Raw genomic sequence first — 19,418 nt, 5'->3', positions numbered from 1 at the left:
AAGACCGGAAGAAGCAGAGAGAAAGGAGAAGAGAAATAACCTCCCTGACACCTACCTGAGAATGTCTCCAGGAGGAGGATCAATATCTTCTGATATTTATAAGGAAAGGAACTGCTGGAATGGTGCATTTCATATGCTGTGCCCATCAGGACCTCTCACCCAGGAAAGACGAAGAGTCTTTATTCAGGAGACGGGAAGCAGGAAGCATTCAGAACCACGTAGCTGACATTTTTCTTTTTAAACTGTACACTGCTTTTTGCTGTATTCAGAGAACGTGCAACTCTCTAACCACAGTAAATTTTAGAACATTTTCATCACCCCCAAAAGGAACCCTGTATCCTTTAGCAGTGAATTCCATTTTCCTCTGACCTTTCACCCCCAGCTCCTGGCAACCACAAATCTGTTTTCTTTACGTATAGATTTGACTGTTCTAGACATTTCATATAAATGGAATCTACGTGGACTTTTGTGCCTGGCTCCTTTCACTTAGCATATTGTTTTCAAGGTCTGTCCACACTGTAGCTTATTATCAGTACTCGGCGCTTGTTATGATAATGATATTCCATTGTATGGAGAGGCCACATTTTGTTTATCCAGTCGTGAGTTGATGGTCACTTGAGTTGTTTCTGCTTTTTGGCTGTGATGAATAATGCCGCTGTGAACATTCCTGAACAAGCTTTTGTGGGGACATGTTTTCATTTCTCTGGGTAGCTTACTTTTAAGCAGTTAGGAATTAAGATAATGATTTTTTTTCCTTTTCATACATTTGTTTGCTTCACTACTGTTTCTTCTCTTTTCTTACCTATCTCACTCTCTTAAAAATAATTTTCCTTGAGTACGTAGTTGTGTAAGAGTAAGAACATCAATTAACTTCTACTAATCACGGACCACTAGCCTCTCTTCTTTTCTGAACCTACTTTTTATTTATATTTTATTTTATTATTGTTTTTCTTTTTTCTCTTTTTTAAAAATAAATTTATTTATTTTATTTTTGGCTGTGTTGGGTGTTCGTTGCTGCGCACAGGCTCTCTCTAGTTGCGGCGAGCGGGCTTCTCATTGCGGTGGCTTCTCTTGTTTCGGGGCACAGGCTGTAGGCGCGCGGGCTTCAGTAGTTGTGGCACGCAGGCTTAGTAGTTGTGGCTCATGGGCTCTAGAGCACAGGCTCAGTAGTTGGGGCGCATGGGCTTAGTTGCCCCGTGGCACGTGGGATCTTCCCAGACCAGGGCTCGAACCCATGTCCCCTGCATTGGCAGGCGGATTCTTAACCACTGCGCCACCAGGGAAACCCTTCTCTCTTTTTTTGAATTTTATTTTGTTATTTTTTTTACACAGCAGGTTCTTATTAGTTATCTATTTTATACATATTAGTGTGTATATGTTAATCCCAATCTCCCAATTCATCCCACCATCACCCCCCCACCTGCTTTTCCCCCTTGGTGTCCATACGTTTGTTCTCTACATCTGTGTCTCTATTTCTGCCTTGCAAACCTACTTTTTAAAATTGAAGTGTAGTTGATTTACAATGTTGTGTTAGTTTCTAGTGTACGGCAAAGTAATTCAGTTATACATTCATATATATATATGTACATATATATTATTTTTCAGATTCTTTTCCATTATAGTTTATTACAAGATACTGAATATAGTTCCCTGTCACCAGACTCTCTTCTAAGCATCATGCATGTGTTGCAGCGTTTCTGCTTTACACATGTGATGGCTAAGGTTTAAAGAGGCTCCATAAAGCCTACAGTGTCCAGCTTGGCAGTTGGAGGAGCTGGGATTTGGATCCACATCTATATACTCTTTTTTTGTGTGTGTGGTACTTGGGCCTCTCACTGTTGTGGCCTCTCCCGTTGCGGAGCACAGGCTCCGGACGCGCAGGCTCAGCGGCCATGGCTCACGGGCCCAGCTGCTCCGCGGCATGTGGGATCTTCCCGGACCGGGGCACAAACCCGTGTCCACTGCATCGGCAGGCGGACTCTCAACCCCTGCGCCACCAGGGAAGCCCCACATCTATATACTCTTAATCGCACTGCTGTCTGTTGCCTCCCTCATGATAATGTTAACCCAGGCCATGTACCTGCTCGTCTCTCAGAGAATTCTCTTCTGTTCATGAGCCTTTCTCTGATTTGGTTGTGAAAAGTCAGCGACATGGTTTCAAGACTCTTCGTCATGTGCCCTTGGACCTGGAGTAGCATTTGTGTTCCCCCTGACAAAATGATGATGAAATATTCCCATTTGTTTGAGTGAGGGCGTATCATCGCAGCCCGGTGCTGGCTGGTGTCAGGTCAACCTGACTCAACCCTCCGCCCTCCCGTTGCTCAGTCTCTTCATCTTGAGATTTGGTCTCTCCTTCACTTCAGCCACCTGCAAACACTGCCACGCCTACTACCTGTGTCTCAACTTGAACCAATATCCTTTGGACCTTTCTAAACCTTGAAACCTCCAACTCTGTAATTCCCCTCTCTGGTCACAGCCTCCGGGCCCCCTGCTTCCCCTCCCTTCCGCTGAATCCCGCCATCACCCTCATTGTTTCAGCTGCCTTCAGGCTCACTGTCTCCATCCCCAGCCCAGGTGTCATGGTTTGTAAGTTTCACTGTGCTTTCCCAATAGTTGTGTCACACAGTCCTTTCCAGACACCAACCCTGGGTGATCCCCGCCACTTACACAGCTTCTCAGAGGTCCCCAGACCCAGTGTATTGGTCCTGATGTCAATCCTTGCTCTTCAATTTGGGACGGGTCCCCATGGCTGCTTCTCTAGCAGATGCGCTGTCACACTTCCCGTGGAACCCGTTCCAAACTTTTCCTCTCTCTTCAGAACTTACCATGACTCTTGCTTTCTGTGGAGGAACATTTATTCTTCTTGCTTTATGAAAATCTCGAGGGACCCCGACGTGATTCCTCCACCTCTCTCCTTTTCCTTTGAATTTTGTGCGTTGCCCCCGCCGACCCGCAGTCTTAGACCTACAAGTGGATCTGGTCTCTAGTATCCGATGTACTGCTAGATGTGCTAGATATAACCTATGTGCTAGATAACCAAGGCATCAAGGATTCAGAGGAATTTTCCCTGAAGCCCAGCTGGCTGGAAAGCCTGAGTTTTGTAGAATGTTTCTCAAAATTCTTTCAATTTTATTTCTTCAGCAGTTTCTCTAAGCTGTGTACAAGCCTCACTAATCACCCCATTCTCTCCTCTGAACACAAGAGAAGGGAACATGAAAGGTGTTACTTTTCTAATCTACGAAAGGGGATGTTGGCACTTTTGACTAAACTAAAGTTGGGGTTTACCTGTGAATTTCAGCCACCCCTGCCCTCCATCCTATCCCATGGACAATGGAAAATCAGCTGTAATGGTTTAGGAAGGTCATAAAGTGGGGGAAAGTAAGCCTTGCTAGCTCTTGCCTTGATAGATGTGCGTCTTCAAGGGAATCCAAAGAGTTCTGCTTGATAGATGAGGTTAAAAATACACAGATATGCTGTAATCTCTGTGAGAGGGTTAATATGAAAAGTTTTGAATCCAGGATCCTGTATTTTTGATGACGCATTACCCACGGACCAGTCTATTCTGCCTGAGCACCCAGGACTCCTTCCAGGGAGAGTCAGAGAGTAGCCGGGTGGAGCAGCGGGGTCTCCACCCTTTCATCTTTACACCTCCTCCCCTCCACCCCCCTTAGAATAAGCACTTAAGGGGATGTCTGATGAATTCCCTGTAGTGTTTGTCAGGACGTTTTTACAGCTATTTTGTTCTAAATTCAACTGATGGCCAATGGGAGACCTTACAATTCAGTGAGTAGAAATAGGCAAAATTGGTCTTTTTCTTTGTGTCCTGAGGATAAACCTAAACGAACCTGTCTAGTTGGCACATCTCCAGCTGCAGCAGAGGCCAGGTTTAAGTGAATTATGAAGAATGAATTAGACACGTGGTCTTGGAGGCAGCCCTGCCCACTCTGGAGGGGTGTGTGTTGGTGGAGGTGGGAGTCTTACCTAAGGCCCGTGTATAGGAAGCTTATAGCTGAATGCATCTGTTTTGCGAAAGTTGAATCAGCCTCCTGGGTGATCCCTTGTAAGGGATTTTGAAAAGTTATTGATTTCTTTCTTGAATATACCTATGTTAAAAATAACCAAAAGGACTGTCCAGAATTAGACCACATATTTTGTTCATTTCGTATTTCAGTATCCCTGTCATATTTGTTTCTCATTTCTTTCTTTTAACTAAAAGAATTAACTAATTTGTTTTAAATCACTAAAAGTACAAAAGGGGTACAATGAGAAGTACAAAGAAAAATTAGTCTCTTATTTCTGTTCCCAAGTCAGCCAGATTCACTCCTAGTGGCCAAGCTTCATTACCATTTTCTTGTGGATCTGTTTAGGGATAGTTTATAACTATAAAATAGAAATAAAATAAAAAACATAAATATATATATAAATAAAATATAAATATAGGGATATTTTGTAACTATAAAAACTATAGGAGCAAAAATACGGGTTTGTTTTTTTTTTTTTGCGGTACGCGGGCCTCTCACTGTTGTGGCCTCTCCCGTTGCGGAGCACAGGCTCAGCGGCCATGGCTCACGGGCACAGCCGCTCCACAGCATGTGGGATCTTCCCGGACCGGGGCACGAACCCGTGTCCCCTGCATCGGCAGGCGGACTCTCAACCGCTGCGCCACCAGGGAAGCCCAATACGGGGTTTTTTAAACACATTGTTTACACCATACACACTTTTCTGTTTTTTACCTTTTTTCACCTAACCACGTATCCTTGAAAACTTTTCTTGTCACAACATAGGGAACAGCCTTATTCTTTTTAGTACCTAAATAGTATTCCATTGTAGGGTTTTGCTGTAATTTACTCAGCCCCACATTGGTGGACTTCCGCTCGTTTCCAATCGTTTTATACTATGCACGATGCTCCAGTGAATTACTTTCTGTAAATAACATTTTCTACATCAGTGAGGCTCTCTGGAGGAGAAATTGCTACAGTAGAATTGTTGGATCAGAAGGAATGTGCAGTTTTAATTTTGGTGAGCCTTGCCAAATTGCCCTCCGTTTTGGCATTTGTACTAATGTGCGCTCCCACTGGCGCTGTGGGCTTGTGCCTTTTCTCCACAGACAGTGTTATTAAACTTCATGATCTTTGCCAATCTAAGAGGTGCAAACTACTATCTTTTAGTAGCTTTACTATGAGTTTTGCTTTTAGAGTGATGATCGAACATCTTTTCATATGTTTAAGAGCCATTCCTATTTTCTTTTCTGAGAAATGTGTATTGACTTTCATTGCCCATTTTTTACTGGGTTTTTGGGCCTTTTCCAGCTAATTCATTTTTAGGAGCACAAAGTAGCTCAAAAAAACTAGTCCTTTTGTCTTGAATTTTTTAATTTTTCCATTTCTTTTTTGACTTCTTATGCTTCTTTCTCGCAGGATTTGTTTTCAAAATTCTATAGTCTTACTCATCAGACCTTTTTTTTTTTTTTTTTGCTTTTAACTTTTGACCTACTTATGCCTTCTCCACTCAAACATCATGTTTTAAAAATTGTCTCATTTTTTCTTAGTACTTTTAAAATCATAGCGTTATTGAGATGTAATTTACATACCATAATTCATCCTTTTCATGTGTACAATTTAGTGGTTTTAGTATAGTTCCAGAATTGCACAACCATCACCACAATCTAATTTCAGAACATTTTCATCACCCCAAAAAGAAACCCCATACCCATTAAGCAGTCACTCTGCATTCCCTCTACCCCAAAGCCCCTGGTAACCACTATTCTGCTTTCTCTATGGATTCGCCCATTCTGGACATTTCATGTAAATGGAGTCATACAATGTGTAGTCCCATGTGACTGGCTTCTTCCACTTAATGTCATGTTTTCAAGCTTTATCCTAATACCTTTATATTTTTAACACTTAAATCTTTGGTCGCTCTGGAATTTTAGTGTAGGATGTGAACTAGGGATCTGACTTTATTTCTTCCAGGGGGCCATCCACTTATTTAAAGTCCTTCTTTCTTCCACTAAAATGCACTGCCACCTTTGTCATGCACTGAATTCCCGTATGTATTTAGGTCTGTTCCTTTTCTGTTGACCTTGCTTTCTACTTGTGTGCCCGTGCATACTGATTTAATTTCTGGAACTTTAAAGTATTTTAAATATCTGGTATGGTAGTCTTTCCTTATTTCTCGTTGCATCATTTTTTGTGGCTAGTCCTTCCTGTTTATTTTTCCATATGAACTTCAGAGTTGGCTTTCTCATGGTGTTTTTGGACATCGTGTCAAGTTTATTGATTACTTTGGGAAGAATTAGTGATTTCTTCTTCAAGGACAAGCAGGGTAGAGCTTTCCAGTTGACATACGTTCTCTGTCCTTCAGCAGTGTGAAACTATTTTCTTTATCTAGATCTTGCATGTTTCTCATCAGGTTTATCTCTAGCCATTTTACATTTTTATCTCTATTGTAAAAAATGGGATGTCTTCTTACTGGTCATCACTTAGGAAGGCTATTGACTTTGGCATATTACTTTTGTTAGTTACCTTACAGAATCCTCTAATTGTCTATAACAGTTGTTTAGCCGACTCGTTCAGATTTGCAGTCACAGCCTATGCAAATAATGATCATCTTTCTGCCTCTTTCCCAATTTTTAGACCTCTTATTTCTTTCTCTTATTCAATTAAAGTGGCTACTTCCACCAGAATGCTTTTAATAGCAATGATGGCGGACAGCCTTGCGTGGGTCCCCAGTTTAACGGAACACTTCTTAAGTTTCCGCATGTACAAGGAGGCTGTCTTTGGGGTTTGGCATGTTTTATGTTCATTGGGCATTTACAGGGCTTTATCTTGAGCAGAAAGCCTTTTGGAAATGCTGGATGTGACTGAATGGTTTGCAGAGACGGAAGGCCTGCTCTACCAGTTCTTCTGCCGTGATAAGATAGTAGACTGATTTTCCTCACCAGCACTGACAGGGGTTTGAGTGGGAAGTCCATGCTTAGCGGAAGAAGGCAGCAATCATACTCGAATCTCATGCTATTTTTCTTTGCCAGTCAAGTGAAAAGACTAAGAAGCCATACAAGGAGGTAGCACCAGGAGGATTAAGTAAAGGCTAAAGGGGAAAAGAAAGAAAGGAAGGGAGAATGGATGGAAAGAAAGAAGAGGTAAAAATATATACCACTTTCCTCACTCCCAAAGCAAGCCATGTGATAAACCAAAATACTTCTAGGGTAGTTTTTCCCCCAAAAATATTATTACCCAAAGAAAGGCACCAAGCACTAATTGTCAGCAAATATAGTAGTCTCAGAAAAGGCTTAGAAGAAATAGGGAAGTATTTTACCACTTGTAAGCAAAACAGACTAATACAGTGTTCCAAATATTGAGAAATCACTGAAGGGAGAAAGAATGCCTGTTGAAACATGTTTACATGTTGATTCTTTTTGATGTTGCCATAAAAAAAAAGTGTTTTGATCTTTTGCAAAGAAACTGGAGACGTATTTTATGTGCTAACCCCGAACATGACATTACTCTAGTAGTAATAAATACGAGGACAGGCCGTCCCTTACATTAGCAGGACTAGAAACCAGAGCAAAAGATGGTAACAATTGAGGATTTGATGCTTGTTGGAAACATCTACCATGCAGAATTGGTGCAGTTGTGGTTAAAAACCAAAGAAATTTAGACCGACTCCATAAAGTAGAGAGAGCTGATGGATGCTGTTTGGGATTCACTACAAAACCGTCTCTGTGACATGCAGGAAAGAGAAAGTCCTGGGAAGTGCACAGACTGCCTGGGTGTGCCCACCTGGTTGGTTTTGGACATGCACACCTTCAACTTGCACCTGCTGGTCACATGTCAAAACCATGTGTGTGATTTTTCAGGTTGCAAGAAACACGGGGGTCTGGGGGGGAATCCTGGGCGAGTCTTCTCACCTTCTTGTGAGTTGGTGTGTTGAGAAGGAAAGAGCAAGGGCTTGGAGCAGAAGCACCTGACTGTCACTTGCTGGCTGTGTGAACTTGATCGAGTTACTGAACCTTTCTGAGCTTAGTTTCTCATCCGCAAGTCACGTCTACAATTCAAGGGTCTCGTGTGGATTTATTAAGATATGTTGTACCCAAAGCACCTAGCATAGCTCAGGGCCTGGTAGAGAGCAGTTGCTAAGTAAGTGTTCGTAGGTGGACCAGAGGAAGCAAGGGCGGAGGGAAGGAGGGGGGAATTGCATGCATCAAGTGCCACGACCCTGATATACAGAGGGTTCTGGGGAAACTCGTAAAAAGACTGTCACATCAGGACCAGGGATGAAGGGGTGTTTATAGGAAAGACTTCTCAGAGGGATGAGTTATGCAGACTAGGCAGGCAAGATGTTCTTGGGAAGTGCTTCTAGGTAGAAAAGAACAGCATTTTCAAAGGCATAGGCTTGAAGGAGTCAAGGAGTCTTAAACCCAAGGAAGTGTGGGTAAGAGAGTATGGCTGAGTCCCAGGTTATGGATGGAGAGTTGTGAGTGAAAGACAGGAGAGGTTTTCAGCCCTGGGACTGAGTAGGGTCCTGTTTGTCATGTTGGATTATGGTTACGATGGTGGTAGATGTAAACCTGAAGGACCTATTGCATTTGCATTTTGGAAACGTGGCAGCAGCGTTAGTGGGGTGGGTTTAGAGACCAGCGAGAGGGAATGAGCTCTGGGCCATGGAAGTGACTCCTTCCACATTCTCTACAAATCCTGCACAGTGCTGAGTACATAATAGGTTTTCAGGAAAAACTACTTGATGGACTTGAACAAAAGCGGTTCTTTTGCCAAGATCGTCTTTTCCGTGATTCATTTGTTTTATCATTCATAGATTATTCTCCTGTGGATTTGATCATTTCCCCCCCAATTATTTTTGACCCTCGATTAAATTATCTTAAATGACTGTGTGTTGTGGCATAAACTTACCCTAATCTATTTATAATTTATTGTGCAAGCATCTGTCTCATAAAAGATGTCTTCTTATTTAAAGGGCGCTAGCCTAGAACCGCATGAAAATTGCCGCTCACGGTGGTACCCCCTCCTCCCCAGAAATGGTTTCTGTGTTCCCAGCCCCAAGCGCTTTTGGCTTTGCCTGTTTTAAGCTTTTTTAAAGCTTTCCCTGTTTTAAGATTCTTTCAGGCCTCCAGGCGCTTTAGAAGGAGAAAGCTCTAACAGCTTTGGGCTCCTGATTGACTTGAAGTAGAGCAAGCTCAGTGCCTCACTTTGGAGTAAGGACACTCTCCTAATTAAGGTGGCGAAAGCAGTAACTGTGATGGTGGGCCGCGGGTAACTGTTGAGGGCCATGGTTAGTGCTGAATGGAGTACGAGGTAATTGTACCGATCGTGTACTGGATGAATAAATAGCAGTTATTCAGAGCATGGATTGTGTTTTCAGTCAGTCATTCAACTAACATTCTTTGAGATTCCCCTAAGTGCCAAGTAGGGTGCTGAGTACTGAAATACTAAAGTAGGACCAAAGTTAAAAGGGTCCCTACCCCATGGTGCTAGGTTATAGTTATTTTAGTACAGTAGATTAAAAAGGAACTAGTCAATTACAAGAGGGAAATACAGGAAGTGGTGGAAGCATCTAGGAGGGGCGCCTGACCCCCACCTGGGAGGCCAGGGAAGACTGTCGTGAAGATCCAGAGTTTCCTGAACAGGAAGAGGAGTAAGATAGACCTTAGAGAGTTTGGGGTGACAGTTTTTATCTATGAGGAAAAGAAACGGGAGCATCACGGATTATATTATGGATTTATTACAGATATTTAATCAATCCATCTCAATAGCCTTTGAGCTGTACCGTATTTGGAATGTATACTTGGCTGCTGTAATGTAGGTCTGTAGGGTCAGGTCTCTTATCAGACCCTCAGCACTGCCAATTGACCAAGAAGCATAGATCCTAGAGGTCAGTGGCCTGAAAGAAAGTAGAATCTGAATACTATCTCTGAAGAGTCTACAAGTCAGGGTATATGTGCAGCTGCCCACAGCAGCTTCTGCAGTTGAAGCCATTTTGCTCTCTGTGGTTTTAGTGATGTAGTATTACATCCTCTGGGATACACGGAGCAGCCCCACCCTTAGACAGAAGGGCCCAGGTCAAGTTACTGTCAGTGAGAATTCAGTGTACGATCAAGGTGCTCTGCTGAGTTGAATAGCTCGGGTGTGGACCAGCAGGTACAGAGGCATCAAGGTGACAGCACCCCAGGAGACCATGTTCTGGCCGGATCCTCTGGTCAAGACTGGACAGTGAATAATGAGGGTTTCTGTCCCACCCAAGCTGAATGTTGGATGTGGGCCCATGGAGGTAGGCTTGTGAAAAGTGTATATTTTATAAATTCAGAGTATGGCGTGGCAGCCTGCCTACGCTCTTAATTTTTGCTTTTGGAAGCTATGTCCAGAAAAGAGAAGCGAAATTTCTCGGACTTATAAACTGCATCTTATTCAAAACACACCGTGTGAGTTAATGTGCCACTTCTGCTCTCTGCAAAAGGGAGGGTTTTCACAATATTGTTTCTTTGGCAGCAACAGAGGGAAAGTTTAACAGGAAAACACATTTACTCCTTGTATAGGGACATCTTGAAGGCGCTTTACCCATCTTTTGGGGGAAACTCCCTACCACAGAGCCTCCTAGAAATTCAGGGGCTACTTGCTCCTTAGAAATGGCGTTGAGTTGGCTAGAGATAAGCATGAGTTGTTTTGTGTCTAGAAGCATGGAGTGCTTAAAATAGTTAGCAATGCAGGATTCATATTCTGTACTTGAATTGTTTCTAGAACCAGCCTCTCCAGGTGCAAGGGAGCAGCTTTGAGTGGCAAGAAAGCCATCCTGGCTTGTCATTGAGAGCGTGTGTCCTTGGAGAATATGCTTTAGTTCTGCCTCCTGGGTACCCTCACCATGGATGCACATGGCATGTTCTCACACACGCTCAGATGCATTACTTACTTAAGAGCCTGGGCACAAAGAGAGATGACGAACAGATTTTTTTTTTTTTTCAGTTGAAGGACATTGCTCTTTTCCCCCTGCCTGTTGAATATGACTTCTCTGTTTTCTGTTTATTTTCAGTGTCCCCAAGGGAAAATGTCAATTTTAACTAGAATCATAGACTGTTAGGTCTGGAAGGAGCCGTAGAGTCCTAACATGCCCAGTTGGAAGTGCCAGCAGGATCCATCTAGAGATGCCCAGCAGGTGTTCTGAAAAACATATCTGGATCTCGGAAGAGAGGGCAGGGCTAGACTTGTGGGTTTGAGAGTCATTCACGTAAAGGCAGTAGACACAGTGCCTCTGGATGAGGTCATTCACCTGCTCCAACCCTTCTTAAACTCCTTCAGATTTTATGGAATCGTCTCAGTTACTCAGAAAGACCCTTGAGATCCTCCATAATGTGGCCGCCACTTTTCTTTCCCGTCTCTTCTCCCACTGCCATGTCTCTACACACGCCCCTCCAACTGCAGTGGTCCGTTGGCCATATTGGGACACGTATGTCTGTTACCTCTCTTTTCTAAAACTGTTTATTCTTCTAGAATTAGCTCAGATTCCCTTCCTTCTGGAAGCCTTCTGTCATGAATTCAGGTGGTGAAAAACCAAAAGGAATCCTGGGTCCTGTGATGAACGAGAAAAAATACTTTCCCTCCTTCACCAGTCACAAGTCTCGTGTGACCTGCTTCGAACCGCCTTGTACTCGTTCTCAGGGGCATCAGTGGTCATCTGGAATGGCCTCTCTCATGGCGCAGGGATCCATCCCGACATCCACGACATATACGTGTGCTGCTTCTGCCTGCACACATATATATATGGAAATGTATCTGATTTTCTGCTTTTTATCCTTCATTTACATTATTTTCTTTCCAGATGTTTCCTTTCCAGGGAAGTTGTATTGAATTTTCCTCTTTGTAAAATCATGCCAATTTTTGGGTTAGAATGCAGAGATTCTTACTCCAGCTCCATGGTCAGCTCATTGGTTCATTTAGGCAAATTACATAACCTCTACCTTCATTTATCATCTGTAAAATGGGCCTAAGAATAACACACCTCATTTTTATAAGGATACAAAAACCTAACATTGAAACATTTTGGAAAATGTTTTAAAACGTGGAGTATACAGAAGGCTTTATTCTTGCTGCCATACTGCTTAGAGTCAAAAAAAAAAGAAAACTTTTAGTCCTTCTTGATAATTTAATATAGACTGTGTCATATTATGTATCATATAACATTGCAGAGCCTGACATCAGAAGAGATGAATCCATATTTTGGTTCTGATTTACGAGTGGTGAGTCCATTACTGAATTTCTTAACCTTTTTGAGCTTCACTTTCCTCCTCTGTAAATTGGGACTAATGATGCTGTTGCTGTCTATTAGAGTTGTTGAATAATTATATTCTGCAACTATCATGCTTGAAAAACACTTTTAAAACTGCCAAAGAGCATATTCAGCAATAACCTTCATGGTTTGTCTGGTGGCCTAATAATTGTGCTGGCTATAGAAAGAGGTCAAAAATACGTCCTGATTCCGTTTTCGGAGATACCTGTTGGCTTGCCCCGAATGTGCAAGGGATAAAAGGAGGAGGAACAGAAGCATGCTGAATACGTAGAAGAGGATGCAAAGTTGGCAGAAGCCTCTGATTGACTTCTCTCCTATCCTGAAGTTGACAGGGGTCAAGTTCATACGCAGATTGCATGGGAGCCACGTGGCCAAAGCTGAGAATGGGTGCAGGAGGGAAGGCAGTGGAAAGGAACCAAGATAGCATGTTAAAGCCAAGTGATGGTTTGCTAGGGTGTGTCCATGGGCATTGCATGCATATTCCTGAGTGTTTCTTCTCAGCGGTGCTGGGCCTCGTAGGGCACTGGTGGCATATTCTGTAGCACAGCAGGAACCTCCATGGGAGGTGGCTCAGCTTCCCCAATTAGCTCTCTTAAGTTGGGTGGGGATGAAGTGGTGTTATATGTTGAACTGTGTCCCTCCAGAAAGATACTGAAGTCCTCACCCACAGTATCTGTGAGTGTGGCCTTATTTGGAAGTAGGGTCTTTGCAGATGACCAGTTTAAGATGAGGTCATTGTGATGGGCTCCAATCCAATATGACCGGTGTCCTTATAAAAAGAGGAAATTTGGGCACCAAGACAGAGATGCTGGGAGAATGCCATATTAAGACGAGTTAGTCTGTCACAAGCCAGTGAACGCCAAGGATGGCTTGTAAACCACAAGAAGCTAGGATAGAGAGAGGCACGGGAGAGATCGTTCCCTCACAGCCCTCAGAAGGAACCAACCCTGCCTGATCTTGGACTTCTAGCCTTCAGAATGTGAGACCATAAATTTCTGTTGTTTAAGGGCCCCAGTCTGTGGTACTTCGTTATGGCAGCTCCAGGAAACTAACACAGGTGGGTGGGCCATTCCCCCAGACCCAACTGCTTCTGCATGACACTTGGTCCACAGTTTGGATTTTATGGTGAGGCTACATACGGTATGCATTTGTTGCCAGCCTATATTCAAAATGACAAGATTTCCTGTGGCTTGGCTTTTGACAGCAAGTGCATTGAAAGTCTAATCTCAAGGTTTGGAGTTGACTTAGAATGGGGTTTCTTAAAAGTTACAATTACCTCACTCCCATTATCTCCTCAAATACAGTACCTTTATGTGTGTTTGAGAAGGGAAAAGGGTGCAATCGAGTTGTATATTTCAGTCACTTACTCAAAACCCTGCATTCTGTTATTATTTTTCCAGCATTGGGCACTTTCTTGGGAATATTTTGTGTTCTATTGTAAGTCTGCTTTGGCTAGAGTTTTGGCAAAGCCCATGACAAAGAAAGGGAATGTTTCTTTTCTCTTTTCACTTTCCATGGGCTTGCCTGTTCCTTCTCGAAAAGATGCTGGACCTTCCCTCCCCTCCTCTCCTGGGGCTGGAGTGGGGTAGGGGAAGGACTGCCTCTTTCCTCGCTGGGAAATGTTGATTCATATTATATGAAACATTTGTTTTCCCTAGAAACTTCCACTATGTTGAAATCGTTGGTTCTAATTTATATGTGAAAAATAAATAAACTTGTCATGGAAAGGCGCTGAGGGTACAGTTACATAATAATTATGTATGCCCGCCCCAACTTATTAACATAGGAGACCTCACCTCACAGTAGTTTTCTAAAGTTTCATGGCTTCTAGCAACTTTTCCCAAACTCCATGAAAACATATTAAAAATAACTGTTATAAGTTGAAAGTCCACGATTTTTCTAAGTATGTCATAGGTAATTGTATCTCTTAGTGGCAATTTCATATCCCTACTTAATAGTTGGGGCAGTTAAGGTTCAGAAAAACGGCAAAGCTGAGATTAAAATTCAGGATTTCCTGATTTCCAACCAGTGTACTGCGTGTTTTCTGTGCTAACATTATGGCAGGCCAGGGTTCAGTTAAAACAGGTGGTAGGTGTTGTAAGGGCAAGAGGTCCTGGAGGAGAGACCACTCAGCCTCCAGTGGGAAGACCTGGGTTCCAGGCTGGCCTCTGTCACTGTCTGACAGCATGGCGCTGGGGCATTAGGCTTCTCAGGGACCTCAGGACAATGATGGAGCTTAAAAACTCTACACTTCATACTGAAATATTTAGGGATTAAGTGATTTGTCTGGGATTTGCTTGAAGATGTAAGGGACCATGAGTTGATGATTCTTGATGCTGGGTAATGAATATCCGGTGTTCTATTGAAAGTCTTTTGTACCGTGACGTTTTCCATAAACAACTTCAGAAAAAATTTTATGCTTCTAAAATGTGTACCTTTGATTCTTCCCATCTCCTCTCCTACCCGATGCTATTGTTCAGTTCACTGATTTCTCCTGAACACAAACTCCTCTGAAAGAAAGCAAGCCCTTTCCTTTGGTCTGATCCTAATATGTATATTAATAAAGACTTTCTGACTCCTTCCCCATTTTTAAATTTTTTAACAGATAATACGATGCCTGTGCTTTCATAATAAATTCCAAATCTGCTCTCTGTTCCTCACCAGTGTGAATTGTAGAAAAGAGTACAAAGGATTAGCGTACTTTAAAATAAATCTCGGCTAATTATACATACAGCCGCGTTCACTGAATGTGAATATTTTCAGGGCTTTCTTTGCTACCAAGTGCCGCTTGCTCATGATGTAAATGAGAACAAATTTAGTTCCATTAAACAAAACACAGCAACTCTTCTCCTATAGCAAAAACTTCTTCAGGTCCTATTTTGGAAGTGGGAACCTAATTCTAGTGTTCCCTTGTTAGCTCTGGGCCTGTGTAAGCTCTGGGCCACAAGGTCGATTATTTGAATATTCTGCAATCTTGCTTTCAGAATTTTAGCAGGCAAACAAGTTGTGATGAAGTGGTTTGTGTTTTACAAGGATCCTTATGAACTCAATGGCATTTGAACTTGTGGTGCCAGCAGTTTACCAGGAGGCCTGAATTGAGGGGTACATGCCTTGGCTTTTGCATTTCTTTGAGATACTGTACTATCTATTGCAAAGAAAAAAAAAAGAGAGAGAGGGAGAAGAAGAAGGAGAAGGAGAGGAAGAAGAGAAAGAGGAGGGAGAAGAAGAAAAAAGAACTCTCAAAATGGTATGTTCTCGGCCCATGCCATGGTCTCCCCAGAAGCTGTTGGACGCCACCTTGCTATTTTTTAAAGTTACAAGGTCATTTAAGAGGAATTCATTCATCTCCTATTAATCTGGAACATTCATGATCTCTGTAGGTCCAAAGAGGGTGTTTCTTTGGGATCTATGAAAGTTAAAACAGAATTCAAATCCAACGTGAATTACCAAACTCTTTCCCAAGAAAGCTTCTATGAGTGGCCTCATCTGTTACGTTGAGAAAGTGAAAAATCCCAGGGCATGGAGGGCACATTTTCCACACTCAGAGGAAAATGATTTCCTTCCAACAGCCTCTTTGTCTCCAGATATCTGGACCCCAAATCCTTGATGCTGTAGCCAGTATATTAAGAAAGGAGGAGGAAGCTGCTTATCTCTCCTGAAAGTCTTTATTTTTCCTAATCTTTTCCCCTCCCTCCACCCTTGCCCTAAATTCCTTTCCATTTTGCCCTTTCAAAAACTCCTCCCTCCTACAAAAGCTAAAAATAATGGTAATGCTTTCCAATGATCCTCCCTTAATAGTAGCTCAGATGCAGGCTGCAGGCAACAAGGAAACCCTTCATGGTGGGTCCTGCTCAGAAGCATGTTTACAGATCTTGGCTCACCCCAAGATTTTCAGATGAGAATGTCATCTGAGATTTTCAGTCTCACTTGAATCCCAGGATCTTTGCCTTAGTGTCAGAACGTGCCAACATGCTTGGAAAATACTTACTAATTCTAGATGACACCGACCCCATAGCACCCCAGAGAGAAGTGCATAGACCCAGGAAGGTAAAGATATACCTGAATCCTCTAACTGTGATTAGGGGACGTCCCAAATGGTGGTGGCTACACTCCAGATTTTAAACCCTCAGATGTTATTTAATAAAGATCACAGACCCGTTCTTATGTTCCCAGGATTGTGCCGACCTGCTGACAAGGGCCCTGAAGAAGGTGGGGAATCTGGAGACCCAGTCCTCCCAGTGGAGTTCCTAGTTGTGTGCGATCTTGCGCCCTAACTTGGCCGGCCGGCCTGGACAGCTGGCTCTGGTTACTGTGGGAACAACGCAAGGAAGGCCGTTGTCACATTCCTCTGGGGCCAAAGGCACAACCTTCCTAACACGCTCAGTCCCTGCTGGCAAAGGGAAAGCCGAGGATCATGGAAGCAGAGGCTGGGAGTCTGTGATGGATTTTAGAAGTCTGTTAACCCCGTTGTTTTACTGATTGAGAAGCTGAGACCCAGAGAAATTCTGTGACTTTCCATTGTCAGGCTGATGGCAGACCCAGGACTGGAGTTATCTAACTCAAGGTCCAGTGCCCTAATGTTTCTCTGAGCATCTTGTTTCGAACGCATAGTGGAAAGGAATTATTGGTAAAGACATTAAATTTTGTGGTGTTTTCACATTCCATAACTGAGTCAGGTTCAGGAGTGACCGCCTCTGTTACTTTTGGCCTAAGATGTTAAAGCACCACCAGGATGAGTCTAACCAGCAAGCAGCATCTTCGGTGACCCTAGGGGATGTCATTGGCTTCTAGCCCCAAGCCCAGAAGTTAGAGTTGATTTTTAAGAGTTCATCTTTAACTCAAACATGAAGCTCTAAAAGCACTCAAGTAGTAATGCTTGAAAACAGCTCAATTCCTCTGAGCTCTGACCGCACTTGAACTCTTTCTTTAGAAAATAGCTGAAATTGTAGTGGTTAGGACATAGGAAAACAGAATGACTGGATAAAATTTGTGACATGTGCCCTGGTTGGAGGGACATTGGAGAGTTGAATTTATAGGTAATTGAAGATTCTTTTTCTTTCAGCACGCTTTCCTTTAGAGTCTACGGAACCTTCCTTTAGCACAGGTGCAAGCTGATAAAAGATTGTCATTTAGGAAGATTTTTACTATTTTAAAAATACACACAGAGGAGGAAAAAAAAATGTATCTGATCCCAAAGTGCGAAGAACTAGAAACAGCACTTTTACATATAAACTTCTAGATGATGGGATCAATTTTCCTTTCACAGGAAAAGGCACCATAAATCACTTTTCATCAGGAAAAGTGGTGCTCGGGTGACATGCTGCTTCCCCAACAGAACGAGGGGTAGCCACAGTGGGAAGGAATGAGCAGAAACTGCTGTGGCCCCGCGTGCTTGGTGTGTCCCGTGTGTTTGAATGTCATTCCCAAAAGATCATGTGTGGACATGCGGTATTTTAATGCCTCTCTTTCTGTAAAGAATTCGTTTTTTGTTTCCCAGCGACCTCTTCCAGGTTCTGACACATGACTGTAGCCTTTAAAAAAACAAAAATTGTAGGCTTTTTCCTCCTTGTGAGTTACTGTATTTGGCTGCTGTGAAGGCGCCAGGGCTCACCTAGAGTAGGACTTAGCAGAGGCTCCCGAGGTATTTGGGACTGTGGAGGGCTACCATGTTTCCTTCCCACCGAGAGCCCTGCCATGAAACAACCAAGAGTTCCGTGAGGGGCAGGGCAGGTGTAGGGGAGGGAAAAGATGAAGCTGCGGCACTTCCCTTGCTATGATCTTTTCTTTCCGCTTACTGAGGCAGAGTGCTCTCTGCTATTTGAAGGGAGCAATTTAGATTTATATCAAGGAATGGATAAACAGGAGGCAGTGATGAAATCTCACCTGGAACGAATGCAAATAGGGTATGCTAATGATGGCGTGGCCGTGTCACACATTCGAGCAGAAACAGGGAGCCCATCAGAAGCCTGGGTTCTTCTCCCGTCTCCCCCGTTCACCCACTAGATATTCCACAGCGATGGAGGCCGTGGGAAAAGGTTTTTTTTTTTTTAATGTGTCTCCATGTTGCACCTCACATTATAGGGCCTTAAAGCACTTGACGAGGCTTCAAGTAATTCTGAGTGATGCAGTTTTTAGTTTTCCCAGAAGATCTTAAGAGATGGTTTCCACAGATGAATACGTGAATTCAGTCCGATCCTTAGTGTTTTACTGCCTCTCATTGTTTGACATGGCGAGAAAGTCCTTTTGGTTCCATCTGTGAGTCACCTCCTACCGTCAGAAGTCCCTCGTGGGAGCCATGCCAGTGTCTAGCTTTGGCCAAGTCAGCTTACGTGAGTGAGAGGCAGTTTGCCTGTTTGTTAAGTGGGAGGCTGGACCCACGGCTTTCCGAGGTCCCCTCCAGCTCAGACATTCTGCCCGCTGAGATTCCACGTGACAGGATGCGACAAGATGCAGGTCCGCCTGCAGCACTCTCCTTGAAAACTTGCTCCCTTCTCCCTGACCAACTTTCCCTCCACTGTGAAGTCTGCCATTGAAGAATTCCAGGTCTGCTAGAAGATGTTCAATCCTCAGGAGCAGCTTGCAAAAGCCCTGAGCATGGGGCTTCCCTGGTGGCGCAGTGGTTGAGAGTCCGCCTGCCAATGCAGGGGACACGGGTTCGTGCCCCGGTCCGGGAGGATCCCACATGCCGCGGAGTGGCTGGGCCCGTGAGCCATGGCCGCTGAGCCTGCGCGTCCGGGGCCTGTGCTCCGCAACGGCAGAGGCCACAACAGTGAGAGGCCCGTGTACCGCAAAAAAAAAAAAAAAGCCCTGAGCATGCTTTGCCTTCTCCTGCTCTGGTTGGTGATGAAAAACTAGGTCACAAGAGGTTGCCCCCTTTCCAGTTACCAGTAGGGGAAACCCCCAGGGCTGCAACAGGAACAGATACAGAACAGCTCCAAAGAAGGAAACAGAAAGAGATGCATGAGAGGCGAAGAATGGGTGAGCCTCACCCTGTTGAGGGGGAAAGGAGGCGAACCCTGATGCTTAGGAAGGAGAAGGAATGCCATCCTGGGCCTCCTTCCGTGAGTCAGTAGATCTGTGGAACTTGAGGGAAAAGGTGGGTTGCGCTCTCTAGGAGTTTAGGG

General features: G+C 43.7%; 1 protein-coding gene across 3 annotated transcripts in view; it reads left to right on the top strand.

Annotated features, from left to right (window-relative positions):
* The window catches only part of ATXN1 (ataxin 1), a 386,096-nt gene that overhangs the window by 160,622 nt on the left and 206,056 nt on the right, over positions 1 to 19,418 (top strand). Inside the window, exon 4 of one of the 3 annotated variants that reach the window (XM_029242538.1) lies at positions 12,194 to 12,244. The exons of the other annotated variants lie outside the window; for them this stretch is intronic. The gene's annotated coding sequence lies outside the window, so the exon portion shown is untranslated. The remainder of the gene's footprint in view (positions 1 to 12,193; positions 12,245 to 19,418) is intronic. 3 annotated transcript variants of the gene reach the window in all.

This window comes from Monodon monoceros, unplaced genomic scaffold, assembly GCF_005190385.1.
Source record: "Monodon monoceros isolate NGI ecotype Baffin Bay Population unplaced genomic scaffold, NGI_Narwhal_1 Super_Scaffold_3, whole genome shotgun sequence".
Taxonomy (NCBI): Eukaryota; Metazoa; Chordata; class Mammalia; order Artiodactyla; family Monodontidae; genus Monodon; species Monodon monoceros.
Note: the sequence above shows the minus strand (reverse complement) of the source record. Positions and strands in the feature narration are given on the sequence as shown.